The sequence below is a fragment of the Leptinotarsa decemlineata genome, unplaced genomic scaffold (assembly GCF_025532065.1).
Source record: "Leptinotarsa decemlineata unplaced genomic scaffold, Ldec_3_MD MMD2_tig00026328_RagTag_RagTag, whole genome shotgun sequence".
Taxonomy (NCBI): domain Eukaryota; kingdom Metazoa; phylum Arthropoda; class Insecta; order Coleoptera; family Chrysomelidae; genus Leptinotarsa; species Leptinotarsa decemlineata.
The window spans coordinates 33,071,272-33,088,083 of NW_027412688.1; the positions used below are offsets into that span (position 1 = coordinate 33,071,272).

The following is a 16,812-nucleotide window of genomic DNA, read 5'->3' on the forward strand; positions in this document are numbered from 1 at the left end:
GAAGAATTCAGATGGAAAATCAGAAAACAGCTAGATCGAGAACCTATTCCAACATCTAACATCAGCAATGAAGAATGAAGAGCTCTGAACGGTCTACGTATAGAGATAACACCATCAAGATCTCACCTGCAGGTAAGGGAAACGCTATGTGATGGATACTGATCTCTACGAACGGAAGATCGAAGAGGTGCTTCAGAAAAGGAAATACACGAAGTTCGTAAGGGACCCTACTGCATTAATTGAAAGAAAGTTGTACCAGACTTTGAAAAAACACCAAGTCTATTTTTCGGACAAGCAGAGATCATTGCTAACACCGCACCACAGTAAGTCCCCTCACTTGTATGGACTACTCAAAATCCACTATACACTTTTAATAAAACGCATGATTTTTAAAAAAACACAGCGCACAATTTTTTTATTCAAATTCCGATAACCACAGCTACTACACAAGACAAGATCCCATATCACAAAACATCATTTTTGAAAATGCATCATCATATTAAGCAATCCGGTTCTATAATAAGCTGCCCAGAGTGCCCAACGAATTCAGAAATAAATTAAGTAAATTTCTGGTTAACAAATACTACTATCATGTAAAATAATTTTTTAATGAATGATCATAAATTTACATAATTTACAATAGACTTCGTGGTTCACGCATCTAACTTTATTTAAATGTCCATTTTATTTATACAGTAAACGAATATGTATTATTACCTGTGAATACAACTAATATTCATCACTAAAGAAAAAATCCAGTTGTCACAATGTTTCATGCTCAACAATTTTCTTAACTGATTTCACTATTGCTATCTCAGAAACGATAAGACCTTCAAGGTCTGTTGAATTGGACAAAGGTTTCCTATTTTGGTTAACTAGAAACATCTCTTTACAGATCGAGAATATCACTGGTTATTTTTGAAATATTCAGAAATATTAAAATTCATTGAGGCCGGCGAGGGCGCGGTGGGTATTTTTTGTGATCTTAGTCGGGCCTTCGACTGTGTCGATCATACAAAGCTACTAGAAAAACTGCATTCTTACGGATTGAGGGTTTTTATTCTAGATTGGGTAGCATCAATTTTGAGAAATTATGTGCAATATGTGAGCATAAAGTATAAAAATCATAATAAAGTAGGAAATGTATCATCTTCAAACTCAGAAGTCAATGTAGGTGTCCCACAAGGCTCTATTTCAGGCCCTATGTTATTTCTTCTCTACATCAATGAAATCGGTAACATATTTCCTAGGATACAATTTACATTATATACTGATGATATATCATTGATTAACTCTAACGAATCTAACATTTTACAAAATGAATGCGAATCTATATTAGAGTGTTTGATGAAGTGGTTTTGGTCAAATAAAGTTTCATTCAATCCAGACAAAACAACTATCGTAAAATTTCAGACAGCCCAACAACACAGTGAGGACTTCAAAATTGAACTATCTATAGTCAAAAAATTGTAACCAGTGATACTGTGAAATTCCTAAGTATTGAACTAGACAAAAATCTTAAGTTCAAAACACATTTCGAATTATTAATCTAACCTTAATTCATTATATTACTTGATCTATAATTTGAAGACTATTCTAACCCATAAACAGTTAATGAAATTCTACCATGCACAGGTGGAATCTCGTTTGAGGTATGGGATTCATAAATTCATACTCCATAATTCTAGAAACACATTCATTGCACAAAAAAAAATCGTAAGGTGCTTAGCAGGAAAATCAAGACAACAGTTTTGCAGAGATCTTTTCAAAAAACTGAACATTTTAATTCTGATTGGATTAATTATTTTTGAGATATGTTTGTTTGTCTATGGAAATAGGAAAGGAATCCCGAAGAATTATAACACACATAACATCAGTACGAGACAAAAGAACCACTTGCTTATTATACCTTTTGCCAGATTGAATATTACCAGTTTTTCGCCAAGGGCCAAGGTTATTCAACAAATTACTTGAGTCAGTAAGAAATTGTACTAGGGAATAGAATTTGATAAAGAGCTCAAAATATTTTTATTGGACAAAGTATTTTATACCGTTACCAACTTTTTGCGTACGTGATTTACTTATTTGTAATATATGTATACTCATTAATTTGTAAGTTTTGTAGTTGTGTAATATATGTATACTCATTAATTTGTAAGTGTAGTAGTTGTGTTACTATCCCTATACAATGTATGTTGTCAATTATGGTAAATAAATGATTGATTGATTGATTGAACAAGAATTATCGAATTTCGTTTTTGGCTCTAACGCCTCCAACTCGAGTGATATAAAAAGGCAGAGGAGCTCTTAATACTGTTTCACATATGTTATAATCTGCAATGCACGGTTTCGTCGATTAGATTTCATCATCTATTTTTTCAAATAAGGATCTCTAGTTTTTTCATCGATTTTTGTAACCACTGTACTAACAAATTCACAAACACAATACAAGTGTTTCCCCAAAAAATTCTCTCATGACTGTGGTGTCAAACAAATCCCAGATAGAGCTACCTCAATGAAGTAGGTACTAATATATTTTGGGTCTAGAACTCAAAGCTATACATGAATTCCATATATCGGAAAAACATGTAATATACCAAGTAACCAAAAGGAAAAAATTAATGTCAAAATACTCCTACCTATCTAAGTCGTTCACGATATCTCATTAAATGTTCAAATTGCCACCTATCACTCCCTAAACACTTATCTCCCAAATAATATAAAAGAACTAAATAGTGCCATAAGATTCAAAAAAGAAGTTAAAATTTTTTTGATGGAAAATTAAAATATTTTCAATATATTCTAAGTAAACAATAATCTCCCAATTACTAAGCCTCACAAAAACACCCATAGGTTGTAAACTATACGCCTGTTTTAAACAGGATCATTATTCTATCAATTGTTCCACTCCTGTCATATCCAAGCATTATAAAAACAAAATATAACTTTCACAAGACAAACATTAAGTTGCCTAACTGAAACTATCACTGACGCCTGTCGGATATAATCCAACGCCCTTCGTGGTATTATCCCGGGGAGTAGTTGTTTTCTGATAAGCGTCAGTCCATTTAACCTACTGTGTAGGTATATTCGAGACTGGCTTGAACGTTTAAAGTTAATAGATTTGTTTACTGCCAGTCTTTAAGCATAGCCCACTGACTATTAAGAAAAATTTTTGACATTAGAATACTATACTTTTTCTATGACTAATAACAGGAATATTTTGAAATACGATTAATTTGTAAAGGAAATGCTGAATGAGAGAAATACCATTAAGTTCGTTAACAAGAAGCAACCTAAAAAGTATTCATTAATATTTCCTATTTTTGTTATTTATATTCAATTTCGAATAGTTTGGGAATTGAGTGAAAAAAAGAAAGAAATTAACTGACTTGAAGCCAAGATTGAACACAGGACCACTGGTTTATTTACTCAAGACTTACTCGCGATTGAAAATAATTGAAACACATCTGTAAACTCAATTTGACTACTTGAACAAATGGTCACGTAACTGATGTTTCTCCCAATTATATAATTATATTTTTTGAAAATACAATTATAATTTTAAGTGGATAAAAACAGAACTACAACTATAATTCATGATTCTTCACAACTTTAATACAAGCACTAATCTATTTTTTTAACTTACCTTTATGTTCTCATTTCATCTTGTAATTCCTGCTAATCCCTGAACAGATTCCTTTCTGCAAAAAAATATATGGTGTAAGTGATGACTCGGAAAAGTACACGAAATAAAAAATAACATTGTACAGAAAAACTCTAAACAATAAAATAATATGTTCAATATCATGATTATCACAATTAACCAATCTATAGGACAAATAACAATATTTTTAGATTAATTTCCAAACACTCGAACAATTTGAATATTAGAAAATTGGTTTACGATTTTTTATTCAAACTTTCCTCTCAAGTGAACGAAGATAAATGTTGAAAGGGATTCAGCCAAAGGCAATGAATGTATCCTTCGAACTTCTTTAATAAGAAACCATAAAGTTATAGAAATGATTTATTCAACTCATTCTTGTTCAGATTTAACTGAATGCGCACCATTGGAATGTGGATGTCAGCACTCCTTTTTGATTTAAAATTGATAATTGATAAATATCGTCGTTTTGATTAAACAAATTCTTTGGCTATTGAAAGAATTTATAAGGATTTTCAGAGAAACTGGCAGGTACAAAATGATATATAAACATTGAATTACAGGAAAGAAAAATTCTTTCGATAAAAATACTTTTATATGAACACTGATTATACAAAAAAAAAAACTTTTCTCTACTCAGTTTGCATTCCAAACATTCGTTATGGAACCGAATCAGATATCATTCACTGGATTTCTACACAATATACTAAATGAAGGGTAAAAATTTCACTTAAATGGAACATTCTCATCCTCATTGGTAGACATCGATGTTTCGTATATCAATATATTTGTACAGCTAGGCAAATCTAGCTGTGTGTCTGAATATTGGATGCGCAGTAGATCAGCCAGGGGGGTGAGGCGAGAGCTCATCAACATCGAAGAATTCGTGTAGTAACATCGTGTTAGTACAGTAAGTGGAGAAACTATTCTGTGTGGTGAACTGTGAGTTATTTTTTGTCTTTGAAACTACCTTCGAACAGTAAACTGAAAAACAAGATTCTAAGTGGACAAATCAGAGAAATTGTGAAAAACGTATCAATATTTATGCAAGCGAAAGCAGCGGCAGATGGAATAAGAATTCCTCTTGCGAAGGTAACAAGCGACAGTAATAATAAGTTAAATTGTAACCAATGTTTGGATTTTAACTGTGAAGGTTCAAGAACGAATAGCTGAGGCCACAGGAGTTATCGCGCTAACTGTACGAAAAGTCAAATCAGAGATGAAAGAAAATGAAAAATGACGAGGAAAAAATGAAAAGGGATGTATCAAAAATTCCAAAATGGTGATGGATTACGATGATTTGGCAATTTTACGCAGATGCATAATTACTTTTCATATCAAAGAGAAACGTGTTTCTACGCTTAGGGAAATCCACAAAACTATCATCCGAGATATCTACTATCAGGGTAGCAGCGAGTCTTTGCGAAAAAAAATTCATAAACTTAGATTTCGATGGAGAAAGTTGAGAAATAACAGGAAGATATTGATGGAATGCCAGCCTATTCCACTCCCACTTCAATTTTTTCCCAGAAAATTTGGGTGCTGTCAGTGACGAACAAGGGGAAAGGTTCCACCAAGACATACTGACAATGGAGCAACGTCACCAAGGCAGATGGGATGCAGTAATCATGGGAGATTATTGTTGCTTCCTTATGAGGGAAAAGATGAAGCATATAAACGAAAGTCAACATTTAAAAAAAGGTTATGCACAAAAGACTTCATTTGAATTTTTTTTCATGCGTAATGTAAATAAAGTCTGTTATCCTCAAAATATATTGTTTTTTTCTTGTTTTGATATTATATTTCCCTATAATATGTGAAATTTTTTTTATTAAATAAAAATAACTATAACTCAAAATCTTCACGTGATGGAAAATTTTTGAAATTGAAGTTGCAGTCAGGATGCTTTAAACTCTCATGTATAGATAGCCATTATAATATTAGTCACAATTTATTTTCTTATTTGTTGGCTAGTGTTTCCATCTGCATAAAATGAAGAATTGTGGTTCCCGTTCTTCATACTTTGTTTTATTTAAATTCAAAGATAAGAAGCGTCTAATGAAAAATCCCATATATTGCAAACGAGGACAAGATAACATCATAATAATGATTTTTTTTTCCAACCGGTACAGAACCCAATGCTTAAAAACTCATTTTCCAAAAACTTTAAGGTATGGTTAGTTATTAGATGCCAAACCATAACAGTGTACTGATGGACTGATGGTTCGAGAATGTGTACGCCTAACATGCCTGAGAAAAAAAGGATCGCGACTAATCATTGTGCATTGCGGGGGAAGTAAAGGATGGGTTCCGAATTCTTTGAAATTATGTGGAAATAAACTCGATAACTGCAATGTCGATTATCATAAGAACATGGAAGGTAATATTTTTGGGGAACGGTTTGAAAACACATTGATCCCAAATTTGGATGCGAATAGTGTGATAGTTCTTGACAACGCTTCCTATCATTCGCGACAGCTCATCAAAGTACCGAATAAAAATTCGAGGAAAGATTGAATACAAAGTTTTTTAATGGATAACAATTTGTACTTTGAAGATAACTATACAAAAAACCAACTACTTGAAGTTTTACAGACGGAAAATTGAAACAAAGCACCAGGCGTAAAAATAATTCTCCAAAATTTGGTAAGAAGTTAAAGAAGAAGTATCTAATATTACCGAAGAAGACTGGCAGAGAACGATTAAAAAAGTAATTTTAGTTGAAAGAGACTACATGGAGATTGGACACTTCCGTATTAATGGTGGAAATAATTCATTATTGATTTAAATGACGACAGTGATAGTGAAACAGAGAATATGGAAGAGGAATTATCAGAAGCTTTCGAAGAAAGTTAGTGACGTGTTAATGAGTCTGTCGAAAGCGCTCGCATATAGTAAATAGAAGTAATAAAGCTTCAAATCCGTTCAGTGACATATGTATATATTAAAATACTTGCATCATTTAATATATATATATATATATATATATATATATATATAATTGAATACCCGAAAAATCAGTTAAACGACCTCATACATTTATTTTTATGATATTTAGTATGTTATAAAAATATCCATATAGCAATATGCATTGCTATATATATATATATATATATATATATATATATATATATATATATATAGCAATGCAATCACCGCCAACTTGAGTACCCACTTCGGTCATCATCATCTCCTTACCAAGAATGACAAAAGCATCAAGAGAAAAGGTAAACAACGCCGTCTAAGGCTCTAGACTATGACTAATCACAATCCACACTGCACCTACATACCTTAATTTTCAACGAGGGTCCTCTAGCAATCCACGAAAGTCATCCTCGGGAAATTTTCCGCGCCGTCAGCTCTTAAACGTCAAACTGAATTTTCACATGTAAACATTTTTTCTTTCGAGAAGAAGGAGAGCAAGAAACGCACCGGCGCTACGTTCGGGGTCTTTATAGTTTATAGTACCGGGTGTGTGAGTACCGAGTACCAGCCAGCAAGAATGTCGACTACACTCCCGAAGAAGGTATCTGAAGTACCATCAACCTGTCGCGTGGTACGATCGAGCAGACTGTACGGCTTATGCGGTACTCGCGCGATGTTTTATAACAGACTGCCGAGTCGATATCAATAAATATCATACGGGGTGTGTCGGAAATATCAGGTTCCATTCTTTGCTGGCGTGCCGCTTTGTTGTCTTTGATTATCAGGATATTGAGATGTGTTGGAAGCTGTTTAGGTACTTCTAACGTGATGGGAAATGTTCCTCAATTTGGGTTTCAATTTTTGGAGGGATTTGTTTCTAATTCACATATTGGCAACAGCGCCTATATCAAGTTGAAATAATTTATACGTACCTAGATATTCTATTTTAAAGAAGGAAATTTATCTTTATAAATCAACAATTAAGGCAAAATATAAATTATAGTTCAATACCACCTCCACAAGCCACATAAACAACAGTTGTTTTGTTATTTATTTATATAGAGGAAGATAGGTTAGGTGCACAAAATGTCATATGTCGCAGAATGTCTCGGAACTTGGAACATAAGTAAGCAGAACATCACGCCTTTGAAATATGTCATCTTTGTTTGTCTCATACAGGTAACAGATTCATTGTCCTTTATTAGCTATAACCGATGTTGCCAAATGGTGAAATAGAAACGAATCCCTTTAAATGTTGAATGTATTATTTCAGTCCTCTTTTTTAAGTATTTAAGTAATTTTTTGAAGAAAAAGGTTGAAATGATAAGTTTAAAAAGCGTTGAAAACTACTTGATTTTCGTCAATAGGAATATTCCCCATTGTTCGCGAGTACTGGCAGTAACAAAAGTACCTAATAGGTACTAACATTTATTAATGTAATGAATGTGAAATTTTTGTGTATGCGAGAACAGTAATGAATCCAAAATAAATAATAAACATTAAAGGAAAAAATTGATCGTTTCTGGTTTGATAACAACCATAAATGAAATAAAATAGGTGAAAAAAAATTCATGTTGAACGGTTTTCCAAAAAAAAAAATAATGATGTAAATGATGTACTGAAAGCTGATTGATACCGTAGATTGCTGAGGAGAGTGGTGGGATGACTGCTACCTGGGACCTTCCTGATTGTTTGTTAGCTTTTAGTACATTAACTACATTATTATTATATTTTTTAAGGGCAAAACACAAGCACTGCACAAAAATCCTAAAGGCACCCTCAGAGAGGTGCTTGTGGATTTGAATCGCTGGAAATTAAATCCATGTGGAAAAACATTCTCAAATTCATAAATTCTGTCAAATACTGATATATTGAAAAAAAAATTGAAAATATATCTCTGAGAGTTTAAAATTTACGCATTATTTGTGTTATACATCTTATATTATAAAAATCAATGCACTTTTTGTCCATGGATTGCACCATAATAACAAAGTATTGCTTCAGCCATTACGCAGTTACCTAGGAAATTACTCAGCATATTCAGCAAATTTCCAAGGTTTTTCTAAAATATTCGAAGAAACGCATATCTACATCAGCAGTTCCTGATCCTATATATATATATATATATATATATATATATATATATATATATATATATATATATATATATATATATATATAGAAGAACAAGAGGATGCCGCATTTACGACTAACTTCGCGACTATCCATGAAGTTTATTTTAAAAATGATAAATTCAGTGAAAACCACATAACACATTGGCGCAGTCGGTAGGATATTGGGAAACGCTGATATCCAAACAGCGGTAGTCTCCAGAATTTTGACAAGAAGAACAAACATCAACCCCAGTGGACAGAACGATCTCTTCAACATCAAGAAACCCGCATAAGTCGTCGCCGTTGCCCATCCGTTATGGAGAAATCACTCCAGGAAACAAGCGTAAGTCGTTGAACGCTGCTCATCTTGCTGTAGCCAGAGCTCATGCAGTAGGATTTCATCCCGCCACACCAAATAACCAGAAGCCACAACGTGAAAACCACATAACATATATGATACTTGTTTGTCCCATTTCATATGTTGGTCAATAACAATACCCAAATATTTTATATATACTGTTTTCTCCATAACCGAAAACTTAAAATCAAAACTTTTTGTGCAGATCATTTAGTCCAATTTAAATTCATTGATATGCGGCTGATCACCTGAATTGAGTGAAGTCATAATTTTTTTTCACGTTCTAATTCAATAAATTATTATTTAGGTAGCGAAGAACTTTATTCAGATTAATTTCAGAACTTTCATAGACTTTATCCCAACTTTCACTAGTGAAGGTAATGGCCGTATCATGAGCATATAACACGCTATATGACCGTCAAATTTATTAATCTGCGTTATTGCGTTTATGTAAGCAAGAAAAAGGCTCGGCCCAAGTACTGTTCCCTGAGGTACACCCACATTGATTTGTATTGTTGCACTGAGCTTGCTACCAATTATAACAGTTTGTGTTCGCTCGTTCTGAAATATCTACTATATCTTTTAATGAAACAATACAAATTAAAACAATTTTCCGATAGTTAATCTCAAGTACCATAATGCGAAGGGAGTGTTGCGTAGCATCAAATAAGAAACGTCAATTATCACTAATGATACTTATTAGATGAGTTCCTTAATTAGATGATCTGTATGCTGCGGCCGACCTTGTTACGCCGCGAAGCATGCCCTGAAAAGTATCGAATTCATCAATATTCCGATGATACGTGAATTGTAAACGCTAAGGATGATTCAAAAGCTCTTCTCGTATCGTATATCGATGAACATGAATGAATGGCTTAGAAGTTGGCTTCAGACGGATTTTCAGACAAATAGCTGTTCAATTAGGAGTTTGAGTCGAACAACTTTACATGGAGTCAAATCTTCACACTTCAAACACTTTGTTCAATTTTAAGGGGGAGATTTCATGAAAAATTTTGAACCCTCAGCAACCTGCTGATTAGAGGAACACGTCAATCAATTTAAACTCATCACTACATGATAAATATTACTGGAGTTGTTTTCAACACCAAACCGTTATTTTAGCATTTCGACACGTGTTTCGATCACCAAGTGATCATCTTCAAGATGATTCATTACTACACTAAAGGTTCCAAACAGGGCATCACAAGTACTACACGATAAAACAAAGTACCCTCGTCGCGTTTGTCGTCTGCCTTTCAGAATGCGACAAACTCAAAAAATACCGAATAATTTTCATATATTCAATGGATAGAATAATTCAAGAGGAAGGTTTATGTAAATAATCAATAACTCATTATTGTTTTGTGAAAATTGGTTGAAAAATAATGTTACCGTCCGGGGCGCTTTCATCAAAAACACTCATAATCTCTTTGAGATTAAACAAAACCATTCACTGCATATACTTTTTTTTATAGGTCTACAGAAAAGTAGGCAATGGCATATGTCTATCTTTTAAAGATAGCTCCTTATTATACCCACCTTGGTATTTAAAAAAATAATTTTTCACATATAATGTGTTAATTGGAATGGACAGATACGATATTTTTCCTTGTCAAATTGAAAACGTAATTTACCTTTAGCATTTCATGCATTATAATTAATTGCTCTTTCTACTAAAAAATTTTAATCAATATCTTAGGAATTATCGCAAAATTAAAACTGTCGCATGATAAAACTAATTCAAGCGGCGTACACACACACACACACACACACCGATGTTATACGCGTGATGAAGAAATATTGCAATTGCGTTGGTTTTGTTTTAAGTAGTATATCACTTTGAAGGTTAAGGTCGCATTTTCATTTCGTGTTGTCTTCAACTGAATAGGTACTTATTTTGAAATATGAATTAAAACTGATATTTTTTGATACCTTAAGAGCTGTCTGACTTGTCCATTTGGTCCAAGTCTCCAGAAAACACTGCAGCCTCTTGGGCTTATTGCGTTTATTCTCCTATCTTCTCATGACACCCGTTCCATCAGTCCCTGTACTAGTTTGTGCAGGTTCCGTGTTTTCGGTCCAACTTGTTATAATATTCAGGGCCTGCTGTATGCATCCCTTCACTACATTATTGTATTTATCCTGGACTAAGATGACTAAGTCGTCTGCATAGCCCATTGTGGTCCAAGAGACATAATAGCTCGTCCATTACAAGGTTCCGTAACAGAGGGGAAACCCCCTTGCTACCCGTGTCACAACTCTTTCCCTCATAATGGTTGTATATACCAATCTTCCCCTAAGCATGCAGTCTATCGACCTACAGCTTGTCTTGTCGATCCCTCTTCTCCTCGACGCCTGGATGATTGATTCATTAAAATTGATAGTTGTGAACACACTAGATCTTTCAAAGAATACTGTCAAATTTTATTTACAGTATTAACAATTAATTCCACCATTTTCTTTTCACCAGATTTGAACAACACATGTTTCGCTATCACAGTAGCTTTTTCGTAGTGAACATAGTATGTTATATGTAGTACTATGTGGTATTCATTTCGTTATAGTATGTCATATATACTCCTATGTAGTTATTCACTAGGTTATAGTATGTTATATGTAGTACTATTTAGTATGTTATTCATTACCTTATAGTATCTCATATGTAGTACTATGTAGTATGTTATTCATTACGTTATAGTATATTAGATATAGTACTATGTTGTATGTTATTCACTACGTTATAGTATGTTATGTGTATGTTATATTATTCACTTCGTTATAGTATATCATATGTAGTACTATATAGTATGTTATTCACTACGAAAAAGCTACTGTGATAGCGAAACATGTCGTAATATTTTTGAAATGAAGTCTGAATTTCCTTCATATAACAATGTTGCTTCATAAAACAGTTTTTGATTGAATATTCAAAAATTTAACTGAACTACAGAGGTAGAATAACAAGAAGTACCCATGGAAAATTCCAAAACAGAGTCGACAAAATGAAGAAAGCCAGTGCTTATTTGAGAACAGTATCTCGGTTATATAGGGCGGACATAAATAGTCCTTCCCCTTTCATACCTCTCGAACGGGGCAAGAGATATTAGTGTTGGACAAAATGTTTGTGAAAGGAATCAAATTCGGTGAACGAGCAGGCCGTTCCAACGGACAAACCTACCAATCCCTCACAGGCCTAAAAAATGTGGAGTCGCACCATCTTGTTGGAAAACAAATGAATTTCTTGAATCCGTGGGTGACTGAGGTTTTGCAGAATTTCTGAATATAAACAAATAACTAGTCAGATTTTCGTTCAAATATATAGGACCAATAAAATAATTTCCCTATATTTCTGCCCAGACATTTTTTTTTCAAGGGATTGAGTGCGACCTTCTCGAAAAATATGTCGGTTTATGTTTGACCAATGTCACACATTTTGGCGGTTGATATTTCTGGTCAAGAACATTGCAATCGTCACCAAAAGAAATACTTTTCATGCAGTTTAGATTTGCAATCAAATGTTCGCACTTCACCTCATAAAACTGCATTCTTCTGTCATGTGTCATCTTGATTGAATGCACGGAACATCTTCAGTTTATATGGATGAAACTTAAGTCTTCCGAGGTAATTTTTGATGATAGTTGTTGAGACATCATTCTCACGAGCAACTGCTGTGGACTACAGACATTACAGACGCAACAATTTCTATTTCTTTCTAGTTCGAGATAGATTTTCTTTCACCTCCTCTAGCTATAGCTACACTTTCAGTTGAATGGTATTTTCTAGGGATAGTATTTGAAGATATGAAATTTAAACAACACAATCAAACTCAAAATAAGGTAAAATATATAGCAAAACAAAGGTGAGACAAAGGGAAAATCATATGAGCAAGGTATAACATGAATATATTATCTATCCAGAAGACTTCAGATATGTTTTCAACTTTTTCTTGAAATTATATATGGAGTAGTGTCTAAATTCACTGGGCAGAGCATTATATTGTTTGATAGAGTTGTAAATAAAACTACGAGAAAAGCAGGCTGTCGAGTGTTTTGGAATAATAAAAGTGTGACGGTTTCGTGTCCTCGAATTATTCTGTGATTTGAGAGTGTTATATCTTTCATAAATATAATTTGGCTCTTTGTAAATGAGGAATTTATGTGTATTGACGAGTAGGTGAAACTGCCAGGTTTTAGCAATCGGTAACCAACCTGACTCCTCGAACTTGGGGGATATATGATCGAATTTTCTCACACCATAAGAAAGACGAATGCAATTGTTTTCTATTTTTTGTAAGCGATTTACATCAATTTGTATCAAAGCAGGCCCGTAGATTATATCGCAATTTACTAATCTAGACAATATGAGGGTTTCGCAAAGTTTCAACTTCAATTTTGAAGTCATAATATTTCTACTTTGATAGAGTTGACGTAAGATACTGTATGAGCTACGACAAAGTAAATTTATATGTTTGTGAAATCTCTGATCAGCATCTAGCCATACACCCAAGTTCTTCGTTTGTTTGAAGGTGATTGACAATGTTTCGTGATGAATTTCACTAGTTCGGACTTCCATTGTCTACTATATAAAATGATTTGAAATCCCTGAAACAAGTAAAAAAGAATAATTAAAAAAGAATAGTTGAAAATAACAATTATATTAAGCAACAATAAACCTGAAATGAAATGATAGTGAAATAACCTACAAGTAAAAATATAATAATTGAATAAATAAAAATTAAAGGAATGAAAAAAGAAAATAATAAAAAAATAAAAAAGTGTAGAGATTCCAAGTCACGTTAGTTCACGACGTTTCGATTGTTGGTATCTACAATCGTCTTCGGGTGATGACTGGACTGATGATTCCTCCGAGAGATGACTATTTTATAGGTCGTTGAAATACTTTCACTTTCTCTACTTTCCATTTTCCGCTTCACTGATTCTGTGAGAGATGACCGTTTTGGCGGGAGTTGGTCATTTTTCGTTTGATGATGGGTTTCCATATGTTTCGTATACATGGACAACATGTATGCGGCTTCCTTGAATTTTCTCCTGAACCAATGTTCCTCTCTGTGCAAGATCTCAGCTTGGGACCACTCGATGTTGTGTTGATGTGTCCAAACATGGTCTGCTATTCCTGATTTGCTGGTTTCTCCTCGCTGTGTGTGCTTCTTGTGCTCGGCAATGCGAACATTTAATGGCCTCTTAGTTTCACCAATATAAGATTTTCCGCACTCACAGGGTATTCGGTAAATGCAATTCTTGGAATCGCAGACCGCGTTTGGGGGCCTGGTTTTCGTGAGGCTGCTATACGGATAGTGTTACCGGATCTGAAACAGGTTCTAATGTTGTACTTGGAACCAATTTTTCTTATCCTCTCCGATAATCCTCTGATATAGGGAAGTGCAAGCACTGGTTGTGACGGCTTCTCTTCCTTGCGAGGCTCCTGCTGTCTTTTAGCCAAAGTCTTTTCTACCATCGCTTTGGAGTATCCATTCCGCTGAAGATCATTTTTGATGATGTCTAGTTCCTTTTCGAGACCTTCCTTTGTATTGCAGAGAGTATTTTCAACTATTCTTTTTTAATTATCCTTTTTTACTTGTTTCAGGGATTTCAAATCATTTTATATAGTAGACAATGGAAGTCCGAACTAGTGAAATTCACCCAAGTTCTTGTTTTCTGTAATGGTTTGTAGTGAGTCTTGTCTAATTTGGATTTCAATTATTCCTTCAATTTCCCGTCTTTTGTGTTTCGGGCCAAAAAGTATCAGCTGAGATTTTTTAGAATTCAATTTCAGGTTATGGGCTGATAGATCCAGTAACTTTTGTAGATCGCTGTTAATTTTTTCCATTACCACCTGCCAGTTACTTGGAGGAACTCGATAATATAACTGAGTGTCATCTGCATAATGATAAACTGTGCAATGATCAATTATTTTATGGAAGTCAGATATATATAGAGAGAACAGAATTGGGCCGAGGATAGAGCCCTTAGGTACTCCATAATCAACAGGTAAAGCACTAGAACACTTTCCATCTAGACATACTGACTGAGTCCGATTTCTGAGGTAACTTTTCAATAATTCTACAGTCCCTTCACTAAATCCGAGAAATTACATTTTCCTACATAGAATTTTGTGGTCTAATGTAACAAATGCTTTACTGTAGTCCAAGAGTACCATGGCAGTTACTTCATTATTATCAGTTGCTTTGAATAAATCTTGTGTGATGTTGACAATGCCCATTCAGCGAACAAAGTTCAGAAGTCCCTGTTGGGAGACCCTATAGTCCAATAAAATGAGGATTTAAATTACCATGCAAAAGGCAAGCCTGCATTTTTCAATATAAGTTGATTTTAGCATACATTCAAAGGATTCATTGTTAAAAAATGTTGAATTTCATTTAGGGGATAGAAAATGAATAAAAACTACCCCAAAAATCCTTTTTTTAAATATATCTCGAAAGCATAAAAATATATGAAAAAAAGGTCGAAACAAAAAATGTAGGCAATTAAATTTTCTATAAAATCGTTTCTGATCACTTTTAACGTATTTGCAATAGAAACCGAGATATTTGCAATAATCAATTAATACTTATAGTTCAGACGGGCTGCAGTAGAGCGGCTATATCTCTCCAGCACTACGAAATAGATTAAGTGTTGTCGGTGTTTCCCAGGTGCACATATGAATGAATGCGAGTTATATTTATTTTCATTCCCGAAAGTGTTTGCATCCATTTCATTAGACTGTTTTTTTTTGCATTTTATTGAAGAACCTGTGAAAAGTGAAAATGGAACGTGAATTGTGCTCAATTTATGAATTGCCTCTTGAAAGTAATTGTGACACAATTGCAACTGTGAAAAAAATGGTTTAAAGACATTAATAGACAAAAGTAAAGTGAAAAATGACCTGAAATATAAAGTGTGGGAAGGCAAGGAGTTATGTCGATTTCATGATGGTTTGTATATACTGTATATTATTTTATGTTTTACTCTACGATAACAGAACCTAACAGTAAAATGTTTTCATTGCAAGAAATGATTATAAGAATATAATGAATTATTCATCTTATTCATTCTTATGTGAAAAAATTGAATAATTTATTATTCACATGTGTCACAAAAGTATTATCGAAAATAAATTTGTATTCTTTAATCTGTGAAATGTATACAGTGTGTAAAAGCCAAATGAAATAAATTCATTATTACGGTTACAGTACATATTGAAAAAATCCCGGAAGACGTCAAATGTAAATTTTAATTTGACATTCTTCTACTTAAAATTGTCACCCCTACCTTCAGCCACCTTCGAATGACAGCTACAACCCCCAATTTGTTGATGTTACCGCTTTTAAATACACTCAAAAACTAAATGTAATGCAAAACGTAATTGAATGTAGAATATGAAAAAGAATCATGGATGTTAACGAAGTTAACCGAAAACGTCTTGGAAACATCCTAATCTCAAATAAAACTGTCTTCTAACATTATTCAACATATCAGGCATGACCGACCTAATCGCAAGCGTTATTCGTTCTATTGAGTCATTAAAATCTGAAGATATAGTTTCGTACACATTGCCCCTCACATATCCCCATAAAAAAATCTAATGGTGAAAGATCAGGTGATCGCGCTGGCCATTCAATTGATTCTCGCATCGCTTCATCCTGCTAAAACCATATCGTATTCGCTGGAACTAGAGGGTTTCCTGGATCAGGATATAAATTCGCTAAACTTGGAATGACATTATTTTGA

General features: G+C 33.6%; 1 protein-coding gene across 2 annotated transcripts in view; it reads right to left on the minus strand.

Annotated features, from left to right (window-relative positions):
- Window positions 1-16,812, minus strand: part of LOC111506670 (interference hedgehog) — a 188,299-nt gene that overhangs the window by 97,985 nt on the left and 73,502 nt on the right. Inside the window, exons 1-2 of one of the 2 annotated variants that reach the window (XM_023161807.2) lie at window positions 6,958-7,235; window positions 3,650-3,704 (exon numbers count right to left, since the gene is read on the minus strand). The gene's annotated coding sequence lies outside the window, so the exon portion shown is untranslated. Of the gene's footprint in view, window positions 1-3,649; window positions 3,705-6,957; window positions 7,236-16,812 lie in introns of those variants that run through there. The other variant, XM_023161806.2, reaches the window with a different exon arrangement.